The 17,377-nt window shown below is 27.8% G+C and overlaps 1 long non-coding RNA gene across 1 annotated transcript; it reads left to right on the forward strand.

Moving 5' to 3' along the window:
• The first annotated feature begins 8,557 nt into the window (after positions 1-8,557).
• Positions 8,558-9,620, forward strand: LOC138857286 (uncharacterized). The gene is made up of 2 exons (XR_011396375.1): positions 8,558-8,879; positions 8,944-9,620. It is a non-coding gene; the product is annotated as an uncharacterized lncRNA (long non-coding RNA).
• Positions 9,621-17,377: the final 7,757 nt, after the last annotated feature.

Genomic DNA, 17,377 nt, shown 5'->3' on the forward strand with positions numbered 1-17,377 from the left:
GCAGAGTCATGTTAAATACAGGTGTGGTTACTGCAATTGCTCTAAGAGGCTTCCTCATTAATATGTGAGCCACGCACACCTGTGAGGGTCTTGCAAATGACGCGTAGACAAATTTATGTAAAACATTATTTAATTCATGTATGGCAACTGAATTGTGTGAATGGCTTTGGCAATGAATTTGACGGTAATAAACGACGATCCGTGTATATATAATATATATATCTACATATATATTTATAGATATATATATACACAAATAGGCGAAAGAAAAGCAGGTCATTTGTATATTAAATATTATCGAATAGTTAAATGCGGAATTTGAAGTACAAATGAGACCTGAAGCGGTTGGAGAACGTAAAAGTAAGGGGTACTACACTTATTAGTGAATTCCACACCACACCCGCATTCTAATTTTAGTATGTAAATAAGCGTTTACACAAAGAGTAACAATTAAAAATGCGCTGAGGCTATGCTGAAGCGCGCTAAGCAATACCAGGAACCCCCAAGCACGGCAGCAGTGTAGCAGACAAAGGTCAATAAAGCCTATGTCAAGGTCTGTCGCAGCTAAAATTGCAGCAGAGTGTGTGTGTATGTGTGCAAATTTTAAGAATGCGACCCTCAGCCAGCACCAGCTCGTAGTCAGCGCAGAGTGCAACCAGGAGGAACGCTAACGAGTCAAATAATTTCGGCTTTTATGGTGGCTTCAGTTGCAGTGGAGGCCAACAACGTCAGGGTTGCTACACTTTTATACACTTACGTGCCGGTACACACACCCAAACAGGTGTGTGTGAATGCGCCCAAAGCACATTAAAGTGCAACTTAAGAAGAACCAACCATCACAGCGACATGCAAGAGTGACCAGCAGTCGTTAAAGCACAAACAAAAGGCACAAAAGGCGTCGAACGGAGTAACAAACAACAATTAAAAGTGTGTGGATGTAAGAAAATCGAATATAAAGAATAATAAAAAAAAATCGGTGGAGGCAAAAAGCGCGACAAAATGTAAACAATTGTTGCCGTAAATTTGTAAGGCAACGAGCAGCACTTGCCTGAAGCGTGGCTGGTGTAGTGGCAGCAAGGGATTTGAGGCCCAGAGCTGGCGGTAGAAGTGAAAAAATTGCGAAAAAAATGCGGTAAAAACGCCAAAATATTGCATTCACTTGAAATTTATAAATTGTATGAATGTTACTTCGTATACAGACAGAGAGATATCCCCGCGATATAGTCAAGTTCTCTCAAAGAGCCTTTCACATTGCGTCTTTTCTTTAGAGCCCAGAACCAATTACAGAAAAAACTTCGACCTCCATCCGCAAGGATAACCATAGAAAGCCTCCCGACTAAATGTAGATATTTACTATTTAGAACAACAAAAATTAGAAGTAAACCTCATTCATCGCAATTCTGACTTTACAAAACAATACTGACGTCGATCTGTTGAAGGAATCAAAACACTAATTTCAAGTTTGAAAATTAACCTCTATGGCTGGTCAACAGGAGAAGCTCCTTCTTTTACACTGGCTAGCAAGGAAAATTCAAAGACATTCAGATAATGAATATAATCCTAAACCCATTTTTAATGATCGCTCCACCCTTATGGAGAGCTACCCACCAAAACTGCAGCTCTTAGATGACTATTAAATAAGGTCATAAAACACACACTATTAAGTTAGAATAAAGTTAAAGTGGTTTGGATCTACATTTATAGAAATCCTCACTAACTATTTTTAGTAGTTTGTATTTTATAATTTTTTTTCTTCACGTGGCAACTCCATTCAGTTGAGTTTCCTACAAAACGGCATCTCAAAGGAGACAATAAAAACTCGACAAACACAGTTCCACAAGTTTAGAACCCAAATATCAAAAATAATAACATTAAACCAATTTTTTTTTTTATTATAAAATAAATTAAAGAGTTAATTAGAAATGGCGCTTTTAATGCTCAGCGTAGTAGTCTTAGTACTGCTCATTGTTGTGTTCATTTATGTCAGCGTCATGTTCATTGAGGAAATCCGATATGAGGCACCAGCGGTACGAGCGTAGAGGAGAGCCGAAAAGGGTGGGGGTGGTGAAATTTCAAAGAAAAATTGTATACATATATACATATTTGTTGTCTGAGTGATGTGTTAAAGATATGTCTAACTAAATAAATATATGGCCTACAGCTAAATGGCATACTTGGTTTTCTTTTCACCTTAGAAAATTCGGAACAAAATTGTCATGATTTTAAAAATGTTTAATTTTTTTTTGTTTTGGCCGGTTTTGAGTAAATAAGTTAAAAAAATAAAAAAAAATTAGTTCGTTTTATTAATTTGCAAACAAAAAACACAATTATCAGCAAATTAAAAAGGAAAAAGTTAAAAAGAATTTTAACATTGAATAAAAAAAAATAAATAAATTGAAATAAATTAATGTAGTTATAGAAAATGATAAAAAAAAAATATTTAAACTATTTAAAAAAATTAAAATAATAACTAAATTTGACACAGCTCTTCGAAATTTTTTTTAGTACTGTAAGAAACTATTGAGAATTCCAAATAAAATAGAAAAAAAAAATTTTTTTTAAATAAATATATAAATAAAAAATTAAAATTTAAAAAAATAACAAATAAATAATATTGACCAAATTTTTTTAAAATATTTTTTTACTGTAAGAAATTATAGAGAATTAAAAAAAATTGTAATAGATTTTTAAAATTAATCAATGAATTTGACACAACTTTTCATAATATTTTTTAGTATCCTAAGAATATATTCAGAATTCTGAAAAAATATTATAAAAAAATTAATAAATAAAAAATTTTAAGAAAAAAAAATAAAAGTTAAAAAAAAATTAAAAAATAGTAAATAAAAAAATGAATCGGACATAACTTTTCAAAATATTTTTTTAGTACTGTAAGAAAACATAGAAAATAAAGAAAATAAATCATAAAAGATTTTTAAAATAAAAAAAATAAAAATAATAAATAAAAACTAAAAAAATAAATAAATTTTACACAACTTTTCAGAATATTTTTTTCATGATATGAGGCACGTTTGCTCTAACACTGTTTCCAACGCTCTCTCTTTCTCCATTTATAGCATATTTGTTCGTAACTTAGCTTAATTTTCTTCATGTAAGCATTTATTATTTACATTTTATCATTTCATTTCGCTTGATAAATTGTCATTACTTTTTAATCATCTACTCGCGACATTTTCGGTAGCCGCCTTACAGAAGCTTCAATCTCTCGGCTGGCTCATAAATATTTTTCTTTTTCATTATCTGCGCATCCACAACACTTCGAAATATTTTTTTTTTGTCTGTTTAAATTTTTTCCGAACGTTTTGCTAATATTTAAATGCCCGTTAAGGCATTGTTAGTGCGTACGTGCGATGGTGTCGTTGGTGGCGAGTAATTCGACGCACGTCGCGAAAGCTTGTTGGAGCCTACCGCTGTCAACTCATCAACAATGAGATGCCTTGGTGTCGCAGCGAAGCCAAGTATGCGTTGTTGTTGTAATTTTTCGATATTTTCTTTTTTTTTTTTGCTTTTTTGTGTCTTTTGTTCACAGCGTTGCACGTACGCGGCATAAGTAAGTAAGTGGTATGCTGCCTCATAAAAATAAAATGAGATTTAAGACAATGTAGAGCTTGTGTGAAGTGGAGAGTTGGGTAAAAGTCTGTAATTATATATGACTACGGACGTTAATACACATATTTATCATATAGCATGTGCTTGCGTTCAAATAATTTTTTAGTATCCAAAAATATTCAAATTCTAATATTTTCTTGCTGTACGCTTGAGAGACGTGCTCTGCTTTTACTCATTTCTTCGCAAATATTTTTTCCCCCGCTTCACGCTAAATTCTTAAACTTCTCACTTTGTCTAATAGATACAAAAAAACATTTACAGTTATACAACACTTTTGGCAGCGCCATTCTTCTTAAAATGTTGCTTTTGTTGCCACAACACACAGTTGTTGCAACTGCTGGCGCATCGCATTGCCAGCAACAGCGTAATAATAATCGTAATTGCAAGCGTCGCTTTTACATAATGAATATTGCTGCGCGCGCGCTCAGCAGCGAAATCCATTTGCTGATTAATTTTCTGGCCATATTGCCGCGACGAGGAAGTCGCAAAGAATGCAAAAAGGCAAAAAGCAAATTAAGTGTGAGAAGCATAAAGTTAGGTCAGAAAGTGTGAGCGGTTGCAGCAAAAAAGGGGTTACAAGCATTTTAAGTGAGGCTACTGGTGTTACGAACACAATGTTGCGGCCAAAATTGATTGGTCTCCTCAGTTAAATATGTTTCGAAAATGAGACTTATAGGCTTAAAAATTCTAGTTCGCTAAATATGTCGCTGGTGGCGCCACCTAGCGATATTTTAATATGTGAATTGACTAATCATATATGTGTGATATCTATCGGAAGAGTTCATTCAAATATGCGCATTCAGTTGGGAGAATCTAATGTTATTAAGAGATTGGATCTTAAATAACGAAAGTACGTGGAGCTAATCTTTATACATTACAGTTCATAATATATATCAACAATCTTATAGAAGGTCTATAGACAGATTACTAAAATAGCAAACCTCTTAGAGTATTGTTGTACTCCTTCAACCACCCAACAGCCTTTGAGTGGGAAGCTAATTAAACGGCAACTAGCTCCATCTTTTCAACTTGAAACCAATTTAACCTTAGACTCTACATACTAATCATTATACCTATATTGTTCTTTCTAACCTTAAAACAAGTTTTAACTACAGCGCTTCTTTGTATGAGTAAATTTCGAACAGGCGGCTTGGCGAGTAGGTTGTGACGAAAGTTGAGAGTGATTCATATGAAAACATACAAATTTTTATCTCAAAAAAATCAGCAGTTTTTCGGAAAACTATTCGGCATATGCTTCGTGCTGCTACAACAACAACAATGAGCACAATGTAAACATCAAATATCGACATATTACAAAACTTACTCTCTACTTAAAAGATCACGCACCCAAATCTTCTGCCAACAAAATTTTATGGTCAAAACGACATTCCTTAAGCAATTATAATAAATAATTCAAATAAAAGAGAATGGAAATGACAGACTAGTCACCGGAGAGTTGGAAACCAGTCATAAATGTATGTACAATGTAGAAGTATATGCTTACGTGAGTTGCGTAGACCACTTGCAACATGTTTGTTGCATAACAGATTAGATTTTTATGTACAGTCGGAATATGTTTTTTGAATATTTTTTTAAGTATAAAATTATAAATTTTAATGACAAAAAATTTAAACTCGGAATTTAGGTGCAAAATAATTTTAGCAAACATTTGGATAACTTATTTAAACATTTTTGAAAGCTTATTTAAAAAAAATATATATATATTGTACAAAGTTTTTAAATATTTTTTTGGTGATCTCAGATAAAATCTTACTTCCTATGTAAAAAAAAAATTAAGTTAAAAATATATTATTAAAAAGTTTGTCAATACTTAAAAAAATATTAATTAAAAATTTTTTTAAATTTTTCTGCGTTGCCTTAGATATAATTTTAAATCTTATTAAAAAAATTTAAAATTTACTAAATATTTTTTTTTTATAATTTTCGAAATAAGTAGTCTAAATAAAAATCAAAAGCATTATTTGAATTATATTCTTTATATAAAGATATTAAATAAAATTTTTAATATAAATATAAAAATTAAAAAAATTAAGAATTTTAATGCATTTTTTTTTAAATTATTTTTATTAAATAATAAAAATATTAAGAAAACTGAAAAATGGATAAAAAAATGTGGAAAACGGTTGGCCTCAAGGGCCATCCCTGCAACTTCCCTCTAATTTCATACGCTAACGTTCAAATTTCGCTTTTTTCACTGCTTTTGAGCTCTTCGAAATTTTTCGTTTTCGATATCTCGCAAGTAAATCAACCGATTTCGACCCCGTTTGCGGCAAACGATGTGTTTTTTCAAGGTTTAGAACTGATTAGTTTTTGGTGTTGATCGGTCAAGTCGTTTGGAAGAAATTCGAAAAAAACGATTTTTCAAAATTTTTATTGAAAAATGAAACCCTTTGGAATGCCGTTTAGTTTATTCAAATCGGTTGAGCCGTTTAAAAGTTATAAGAGGGTCACATACATCCACACACACACATACATACAGACATACGGACATCATCGTAGAAATGTTCGGGGAAGCTTCCTCGATCCTCAAAACGTTGAGATCTGTTGAGAACTCGATTTTTGCAAAATGGGGTGAAACCAATATCTTGAATTGAAAATTTTCTTAGCGGGAAGTTAAAAAATTACTCTAAAAAAAATTAAATTATTAAGAATAATCACTTCAAACATTTTTTAATTAATAAAACTGAAAAATAATGAAAAGTTTGTTAATTCAAAAAAAAAACATCATTTGCATCACTTCAAACATATTTTTAATTAACTTTTCATAATTTTTTTTTAAATAATTTTTATGCGATGTTATTTTTAAAATTTTTTTTTTTTCAAAATACAAAATACATAAATATTAATGTTTTTGATTATAATTTTGAAATGTACATTTTTTATACATTAATAAATTTTTTTTAAATTTTTACAAGAAATTTAATTTTTTTAAACTATTTTTGGTTATATTATTTTATATATTTTATTATATTATATTATTATATTTTTTATTACTAATAATTATTTTTAAACTAGAATAAATTAGTGCTAAAAATGTTATTTTCAAACTTTTGTTGCAAACTACCATTTGCAAAAATATAAGTTGGCTAAATACAAAAATAATTAAAATAATTAAAAAAATTAATTTAAAATAACTAAATTAATATTTACATATGTACAATTTCATAATTTATAAGTAAATATAGATTAGAAATATACGATTATGTAACTCGAAATAAGTTATAATAAAATAAATAAAAATTTTAAAATTCTGTAAAAAATATTAAAAAGTTTTAATAAAAGTTTTCGATATACATTTTTTAGTAGAGCTTGAGCAAAATATTCTAATTAAATATTTTTGGGTTACAATTTATATTTAAAAACGTTTTTTAAATACTAAAGCGCTTTTATATAATTTATAAATAAAAATATAAATTATAAAAGCACACATTTCTTAATAGCTAGCCACTTGGCTGCAGCTTCGTCAAAACCTAAGCTAAATTTTATAAAATGATATAAATCAAGCAACTAATTAAGCACTTTTAAGTAATTAATAAATTTCGCTAGAAATTATTAAAGCGCTAGTTTTTTAAAGCTCTAAATAAGCTTTACTAAAGCTTCGTCAAAGTTTTCGGCTCAGACACTTTCACGTCGTCGTAAGAACGCAATTGTAAACTCCAGTGCAATTTTATAATTTATAAATAAATATAAAAAATAAAAGCACTCGGTTTATAATTTAGTATAACTACTTATGGTAATTCAAACTACCTAGATACTTAGTATTTAGAAAAACAAACACTTCACGTCTAATTATATACATTCGAGTATTTGTTCCAGCTGCTATTGGGACATCGTCAGCATTTATTCGGCCGCTTCGGCGTTTAGGCTGCAGCGGCTACGCCAGCTCTAGATCCTCCACTCGCTCGCCCAGCCGCACACTCATCTGCACGTTGGCATGACTGATCACCTCGTTGACGCGCACCAACGGCATGGGTACCCGATTTTGGTAATGGACGCCCTCATTTGCAATACGCGGCTGCTCAAGTGGTCGCAGTTCGATTTCATCCGGATGCACCAAATTTTGTTCACCCGACGACCTACGTATAACCATGCAAATGAAGCAGAAAATTACAAGAACGATGATAACCAATACTATAAAGGTAATCAATTCGATCCAAATTTCCATTTCTGTTTCCTTTTATTATGTTTTGTTCTTTCGAGTTCACATTTAAGTCTGCGCCTTTTTCACGCTTTCCTTATTGTTATTATTGTTCAGTTTGCTAAGCCTTTCTCTTTCGCGCCGAAGTGCCAAGTTAATTGTGTTTATGTACCATAAATATTTAGAGTTTGACCCCGAAGATGGTTACCACTTAACACTCGAAAATATTTTGGTTCATATATTTGGTCAGTGGTGACATAACCATAAAGTAATAATCGTTTTCACCCATTATGATAATTGAGACGTTTCAATCTAAGAGCGGCAAAGATTGCCTTAGACATATTTCAAGTGTCATACAGTTTCCCATATTCGACTAGATTCATAAAAATAACACTGATTACTGAAGTCAGATAATGTTATTATTGATATTTGTTTCAGTAGACGACCGTAAAGGAGTTTTGTAGAGTTGGAGTTTGGAGAATGTCACAGCTTTCGCACGAAATTCATGTAATAATCAAAACGCCGGCAGATGGCGCTAAGGTCGAAATTAAGTTAAAATTTTGCCTTTATATCCGAAATTTGTCGGAAAATAATTAAAAAAGCAAATAATACTATTTTTTGGAAATTAAAAGTTTACGAATATTTTTTTGGATTAGACATACATATGTACGACATATATGACATAACAGATTTCGTAAAGCTGGGTTAGTGGAAAATTTATTATAATTTTTTTTATATTTTTTATACATATCTCTATTTTGTGAATTTGAGCATCTTACATTTTATTTAAAAAAAATGTTATTACTTAATATATACTTCTTAATTATGCTCGAATGAGCAGCGTTGAGTGCCTGCTATATATGATATAATCGGTTACCGGGATAACTGTGTGACCATGGACCTCAAGCGATAGGAAAAATTTGGAACAACTCAAATAACAGCGTGAAATACTTATAGATAGAATAGCCGCTCTAGTGATCAAAACTCTTACTATGTACACTGAAGTTCTGTGGTTCCACATGGTTCCACGAGGGATCATATGGAGAGACTTAATTCTTATATAATGGACAACGATCAGAATCCGTGTACTGTACGATGTAACTACATAAAATAAGTGCTGCCGAAAACTTTAACTATGTTTTTTTAAATTTTAGTTCCGATTGTCTGAGAAGAGCTCTTTTTGAAGATTTGCGCTAAAAAGCTGTACATTCAAACGAATAGTGGACTCAGTTACCATAAAAAATGTCACGTGAATATGCTCAACATTTATTACTTATATATCTTTATATTTAGTATTTAATATTTTGAGTCACAAAGTTCTAAAATAATTATTAAACTGATTGGAGGCGTTACAATTGTTCCGACGTCACTATCTGCGGGATATTCGGGTCGATATTTGCGGTATGCACTGTTTCCTCAGGAGCATTCTTTTGTTTTGATTTTTTTTTTGGTTTTTGTAATTTTTTGGGTGCTTTCTCTTTCGTAACGGGAACTTCAGACATTGGTTCTTCATACCATTCAACTCCGACTTGGTGTTGCCGGCGGTTTCTACCACGGGCTTTTCGTTGACGTTCTCTACGCGCTCGCCATAAGGCCATACGTCGCTTGTAGCCCTTTATAAACCAAACACAGAAAACTGCTATCGACACATACACTGCAGAGACCACGTAAAGCCAAGGATCCGTAAATACTTCATACCAAATATCAACACTCATTGTCAAGGCCTTGACAAATCTTTTGTTATTGTGTTTTTTTATTTTTTAGATTGTTGCTACACTTTGCTGCTTTTGCATGATCTTTTCATTAATTGCAGCAAATTTCCGCGCAAAAATTGTCAACATTAAATTGTTGTCAGAGTTGGCTGATGTTTAGCAGTTAAGTTAGTTGTGGTTTCACATTTTGTTTCAACACGAAGCAAGCCGTTCTGGCAGCTTTTAAAACATGTACAGTGGTTCGCCAAAAAAAAATCGTCTTTAACTTTGAGTTCAACTCAACGTCGCAAAATATTACCTACGAAAGAATAGAGAGATAATAGTACCTACAAGTTAGCAGAGTAGGCCTTAGTTCTTTCCCTAAAAGTATCCATGTCCGTCTGTCTGTCCATCTGTCTATACGAACTAATTATTCAGTTTTTTAGATATCAACCCGAAATTTTGCACTCGTTTGCAGATTTGGGATTATTTACGAAATATAATTTTTTTATTTTAAAATTATACAATATAATTTTTAGAAATTATTTTATATATAATTTTTTGATTTTTATGAATTTAGAGACATTTTATGCATTAATAAAGTTTTATAAATATATTTAAAATAATTTTTTAAATTATTATTTATTAAAAACTAATGTTTTAATTCTTTTATTTTATTTTTTAATTATTATTATTTGTTTTTTTACGTTAAAATCATTTTAGTTTTTAATTATAATTTTATTTTTACTTTAAAATTTGTTTATTTGTTATAATTATTATTTGCTTTATTTTGCCAAATTTTGATCTAAATAATTCATAATTTAAAATTAAGCAATAATTTTTATAATTTTTGATTATTTAAAATTATATAATTACGCAATAATTTTTATAATTTTTGATTATTTTTAAATTATATTATTGAACCTTGACGTGTGAAGAATTTCACTTATTTTCGATTTTTGAGATTTGAATTTAGGACCCATACCATATTATGTAAATATAGTAACACGCTTACATCAGTATTTGAAAATTAATTTTTAATTAAAATATATTTTTTTGTTTCTTTTTAGCTTCTCAGCTTTCCTTGTTTTATTTTTTCTTACTCTTTAATTTGAATTTAGTTTTTGTACATATATTTGGTATTAAATTTTGTTGTTACAAATCAAAATATATAAATTATATAACAGTCACAAAAGATATGAATTTTTCGAAAAATTTTATTTATATATTTTTTTAGTTAAATAAGAAAACATTAAGCTGTATACTTTCAAAAAACAAACGTTCTAAAAAAACTTACATATTAACATTAAATTGCACATAAAAAAAAATTCTTAAAAATAATTTAAAAAATTTTAATAAATATAAATAAGTCTTTTAACTAAATAGAAATTAAAAAGTAAAGACATATTTTTGTTTGCTTGTTTGTTGTAACTGTATATGTTGTATGTGTGGGTGCACCAGTTAACATATGCATTTAGCGTTAGGTCTGTTAAATAACTTGAACGTTATATTTATACTCCAGGCGCAGCTCTAGGCCTAACCGTACCATGTTCTACCGTCGGCACCGCCGCTTGCGTGCTGCGCATCCGAATCGGAATTCTTATTTGCTGCTTTCACATCACTACTTCCCAACCATATGAACATCAGGTACAGCATCATGACACCCATTATTAAACTGAGAAATACATATTCATTAAAGTACGACATTTTCAATTAATTTTCTTTTTTCGTTTATCAATTTGGCTTCGACGGAGTGCGAATTGTTAAATGCAAAATCTTGCAGTACTTGAGCAACGGTATATTATTTCGTTTATATATAACAGGACTTTGTAAATGCCAGTGTTGCCAATTAGTTTTTAAATTTCATAGATACATGTACAGTAGTGTGCAAAATAATTTTTAAAAATTTGTACAAAAATTATTACTAATGTCAGCAATTTTTGAAAAAAAAATTGTAAAAAAATATATTCAGTCATCAAGTTTTTACTTTTTACAATTTTTTTTAAATAAAATATTTTTCTGCAAAAAAAAAATTTTAAAAGCAAAATAAATATTTTTAAATGTTTGTGTAAAAGGCACACAAGTAAAAAAATCATTATTTAGAAATAAAAAAATAAAAAGTTATTTAATAAATTTAATTTTAACTTTTTGCAAAATTTTTTTAAAATATTTTTCTGAAAAAAAAAATTTTTAAATCTAATATTAACTTTTTAATAATTTTTTTTTTTGATATTTTACTGAAAAAAATAAGGTGGTAATTTATTTAATTAATCTAATTCTAACTATTTGAAAGTTTTCAAATTAAAATATTTTTCTGAATCAAAAATGTAAAAAAAAAATTTAATGGGCAATACAAATGCTTTTAAGTAAAATATAAAGTTTAAAAAGCGAGTTTAGTACTTGATGCACACACTTTAAAACATTTATTTTTGTGAAAAAACAACAAATTTGGAAAACTTATAACTAGTTATAAATACATTTTTGAATATTTTTGTAGAAAAAAAAAATTAAAATAAATTGTCCTTAAATGTTACACATAAAAGTTAAAACTTAAAAGTAAACAGGTTTGAAAAATATCTTAATAATATAGTTACGTTTTTAAAAACTTAATAGCAATAGATTTTGAAAACATTTTTAAAAGATTAAAAAAATTAATAAATATTTTTATGTTTAACAAAATAAATTGTAAACAAAATAATTGTATAAAAGTATATATGCATTTTTAATTTTATTTACAAAAAATAAATATATCTTTAAAAAATATTTTCCAAAGCATTTATGTAACAAAGTTTTCAGTTACATTTTAGTTTCCTTTTTGATTTTGAAACTGTCAAAAATTTGAAGTTTTCCGAACAACAAAAGCAAGAAGCGTAATTTATTAAGAAAATACTTTTTATTGCAAAAAGGAACTCAAAAAATTTCGATTATGCTTTTAAAATGTTTTTTTTTGGTTTGAAAACTTGAAAAAATATACAGTTTTCTGAAAAAGAAGAAATAAGTCAAAATAATATTACATTTGTTTGAACCAGTGCTCAAAAAAATTAATGGAAATTCCAACGGCACTTAAATAAATTTTAAAAATATATTTTTTGTAAATAAGCTGTTTCTTTAAAAATCATTATTTTTAAAAACAATTAAATTGGCACATTAATAAATATTTTGGATTATTTTTAAAGCTTTTTTGCTACCGGTAATCTTAAAAAAAAGCAAATCGAAAAACAATTCAAAACACATTTTCCAAATTTTTGTTTGGTGCGCTAAAAAATTTGTTTTCAAAAATAATAAGAGATAAATTCTTAAAATTATTTCATTAAATGCTAATATTAAAAAAATATTTCCAAAATATGAAGTAACGCAAATTTTAGAAAAAAAATTTTAAATACTAAAAATAAGTTTAAATTGCAAAATATGTAGCATAAAAATTACAATAAGCATAATTTGTCTTGTGCATACTTTACTATTTTTGAAAGTTTTATTTTAAAACCTAATTTGATTTTTTCGAAATATTTTTTATGAAACACATTTTTTCAAATACTTTTTTCATTTTGAATAGTACCTTTATCTATCTTAGAAGGTAAAATTTTTTGAAATTTGCATTTAAATAATAATTTAATTTTGATTTTTTTTCGGTGGCATTAAATTTTTCGAAATATTTTTCATAAAGAAATATTTTTCAAAACTTTTTTTCATTAATAATAATAAATGTTAAAAAGTTTAAATTTGCATTTAAAAAATAATGTAATTTAACAAAAAACTTTTTTCAGTGATATTAAATTTTTAGAAATACATATTTTAAAACACATTTTTGCAATAATTTTTTGTTAGTAAATGCTAAAAAACCGTTTTTTTATTTCAAAAAAAATTAAATTAAAAAATTTTTTTTCAGTTGCGCTTAATTTTTGGAAATATTTTTACAATTTTTTTCAAATAATCTTTCAAACATTTTTTCGTTTGTGTACATACATGCTAAACTAACATTTTTTGGAATCAAATCATTTAAAAAATAATTAGGTTTCGTAAAGATATTTTTCGGGCAAACTATTTTTGAAAAATATTTTTTATAGTACAAATTTTTCTAATATATATTTTTTATAATTTTTATTTCATTATAAACTATTTGGCAAAAAAAAATTCATACTGTCTTTTTTTTTTTTGTTTTTTTTTTGTTTTTGCAAAAGATTGTGAGCAGAGGATTCTCACTGTACCCATTTTTGTGTATGTTTGTATGCACACGTGTATGTTTATGAGAAATGGGCAGCACAAAACCTATTTGTGAGTAGAATTATTAATAAAAATTCCGTCGAAAGTTTAATTTCAACCCTGCCTACATGTTAATTTATAAAGCTGCAGATGTGCTGCAAACTGCTCCGGGATCTCGGGCAATTCGAACTCGTTTGGGTTCTCGACGTTGAAAAATACGTCGCCACTTTCGATATAATATTCATCACTATCTTCTTCACTGTCATCTTCACTTTCAGAAAACTCATCAATTTCCAAGATTACGTCAGCACTCGAATGCTCACCAACAGCATCAATAACTGCACTACCTTTCGTTCACAAATACCAAATGAATGCTATCATCAGCAGGGGCAATGTCAGAACGAATAGATGTGCATAACTAAAATTTATTTCTAATTTCATGTTTTGGCCTTGTTTGCTTTTAAAATTCTTTCGTATAATGCTCACTCCCGTTAGAACTCTCACTATGCAATTTTACCTGCTGCAACAAGAGAGGAGGGTTGCCAATTTAACGCATTTACAGAAAGAAGTGGAGAACAGGCTAAAAAGTATGGAAGAGAAAGTTGAGGTTGTGCTTCTTCAGGATATGGAAAGTCCTGAAAACGCTTGAAACATCACCTGAAAAATATGATTTCCAAAACATCGAATATCCCTTAAAAGCGAAGCTTAGGCATTGAGTGCTCAAAATCATAATTTTGCTTTAAGACAATAGTTTTCAGAAACTTTCAAAGCTTCTTGAACACAAAATCTCGTTTTATATTCTTAACTAACTAAGGCTTAGTAAAGAGGTTTAGTCCTCGCTAATTAGGTGTCAAAGAAAATGTCATTTTTCTAAAAGAAAAAAATTAATTTCACAAGCTTTCAAAAATACGTGGCTTCAAAGCTTTATTTCAGATGTAAATAACACAAGAAGCGTAAACAATCCTTTACCACAGGAAGAGTGAATATTTGTTGGTATCTGGAAATGATGAAAGGAATTTCTAAGATTTTACACATATTGCTTGACAGACCTCTAACACAGGGAGAGTTATCAAAACTGTTACTTATCATAAAGCCCTGGCGAAGCTGGCAGTTATCATTTCTACGCATGCTTAGAGAAATATATATCAGGATAGTAAGTAATTAGTAAGATCGACGTTAACATAAGTTCAATGGAGTATTTTGAACAATGTCTGTGAGTTAGCAAGAAAATTAACTGCGCTAGATTGTAACTCATTAATTATTCTAGTTTGTAGCCACAAATTAAGTCGATTAGGAATCATAGGAGAGAGTTCATATATATCCGGGTAAGTACCAGTTATGTAGTTATGGCTTTTTTGGGATCGATTAAGACAGATTGAATGTTGTTGCATTGACATAAGAGGTTGATTGAAGGTTTTGGTATTGCTGTCGAGGTGGCAACCCTTGCGCTGATAAAAGTTCGTGTACCCTTGATTTATTAGATATTTTATTTTAAGTTTTTATATATATATATATATATTTTTGTACTAGCTCTGTGTAGTTATTTTTAAGAGACACTTGCAACTTCCCATTACTTTCAAGCAAAAATTATTTAATTTCCATCGCGTCTTTCCTCAGCCGCTTCGACCACAATAAATATATACAAAATAAATTTTGTGATTAAAAAAATGTTTTTTCTTTTAAATTTTGAATTCGTTTTAGTTAATGTAATTTATTTTAAAATATTTATAGTTCTATTTTTTGTTGGGATTGAATGTTAATTTCCTAATTTTTTTATTTTAATTTTCAATTAATTTTAATTAAGATTTTAAATATAATAAATTAAAAATATTTCAAATAAAACTCAAAAACATTTTTTTGATCAATGCAATACAAGTTTTTGTGCGAATTTTATTAGAAATGCCTCAGTAATGCGCTACTGCCAATGCCGCGCACGCTTGGAGAAACATTGCCGGACCATTATGTTTACAATAAATAGTAGATACAAAAACAATAAAACACAGAGGTGCGGCTAACGCCCGGTAAGCGCTTATAGCATTTATCTAACATTTTCGGGACGTATCATCCGTGTTCGGTAGGTGTAGAAAAATGCCGCCAAACAGTCCCTGATATAGACAAGCGCCACTAAGCTAACTATAAGGACCAGACACCACAGATACGGTGCCATGACACCTTAGTTGGAACTACTTTTAATAGTTTTGTTAATTTCTTCGTTTATGCTTTATAGGTACGTGTGTGTATGAGGCTGAAGTCGCGCTTGTGCTCCGTCGTAGAGTTCCCGAAAAAATAATGTTTGTGTGAGGTTCATTTTTGTATGTTCTTTCATTTATTTTACGCATTTACTGCTTTAAGAAGTAAGTTGAAAATAAAGCGAAAAATACATTAAGACATATTGCCAACTTTTGTAAATAATTAACTAAAAAAATTAAATCTTATATTTACTTAAGATTATATTTGATTTAATTATTCCTTCTAATATTTAAATTTTTATAATATTTTAAATTTTTTTTTATAATTTAATTAAAATGTTACATTTTTGTTTTACATTTTTATTTTATTTTTATTTTGTATAAAATATAAACATATTAACCTATCTTTCATATTATTTTATTTTAATATTTTTATTTAATTTTTAATTTTATTTAAAAAAATTTATTAAAAAATTTAATTTTATTTAAATCCTAATTTTCTGCAATATAAGTTATATGTTTAATATTTATTTTAAATTTAATTTTCAAACTTTTTTGATTTTTATTTACTTTTTTTAAAGACAAAAAGCAATTCATTATAATAAAAAAGTTTTAATTGCAAAAATTGCTTAACGAAAATAAAGAATTTAAATTTTTATTTTAATTGTTAAAATATGTAGGCAAATGTTTTTTACAATTAGAATAAATAAAAAATTTTGGAATTAAAATTTTTGAATATAAAATCTTAGTATAATTTTTTTTCAATTATTTTTATTTTTCGAACTTATGAATGATATTTTATTTATTTTTTGTTTAATATGCGTTTTTCATTAAAATCTGTAATTACCTTTATATTTTTTTAAATTTAAATGTTTAATATTTTTAACTTAAATGTATTATATAGTTTTTTATGTTTAATTTTTTGTCTTTTTTACCAAGTTTTGAATTAAAAAAAATTTTTTTCTTATAAAATATTTTAAAGTTTTTAATACATTTTTTTTTACTAACAATTCAAAATTTTTTGTGTAGTTTGCTGATTTTAAAGATCATGTATTAGAAAAAACTTGACTTTTGTGTCCTAATATTTGGTTATTTATTTTTGAAAAAAAATTTTGATTCTAAATATTAAAAAAAGTTGACTTCATACTTGATCTAAAAAAAATTGAAAACATTTATATTTTAAAAATTAAAGAGTTTGATTTTCTAAAACTTAAAAAAAAATTATTTTAATTTTAGTTTTAATTATAATTTTGATGTTATTTAAAAAAAAAAAGTTAACTCAAAAAATTAAAAAGAATTATTTCATAAAATGTTTGAAAAAATTAATTTTAATTTTAGTTCCAATTTTAATTTTAGTTTTCATTTCTTGTAAAATTATATATTTTTTTATAATTTTAGACATAATTTTTACATTTATTCAAATTTTAAGCTTCTTTAAAGTTTCGTTTAAAATTCTTAATAAGTTATATTCCTCTTTTGAATTTTCAAAACTCTCCTACACTGATACG

This window comes from Bactrocera oleae, chromosome 5 (assembly GCF_042242935.1).
Source record: "Bactrocera oleae isolate idBacOlea1 chromosome 5, idBacOlea1, whole genome shotgun sequence".
Lineage (NCBI taxonomy): Eukaryota > Metazoa > Arthropoda > Insecta > Diptera > Tephritidae > Bactrocera > Bactrocera oleae.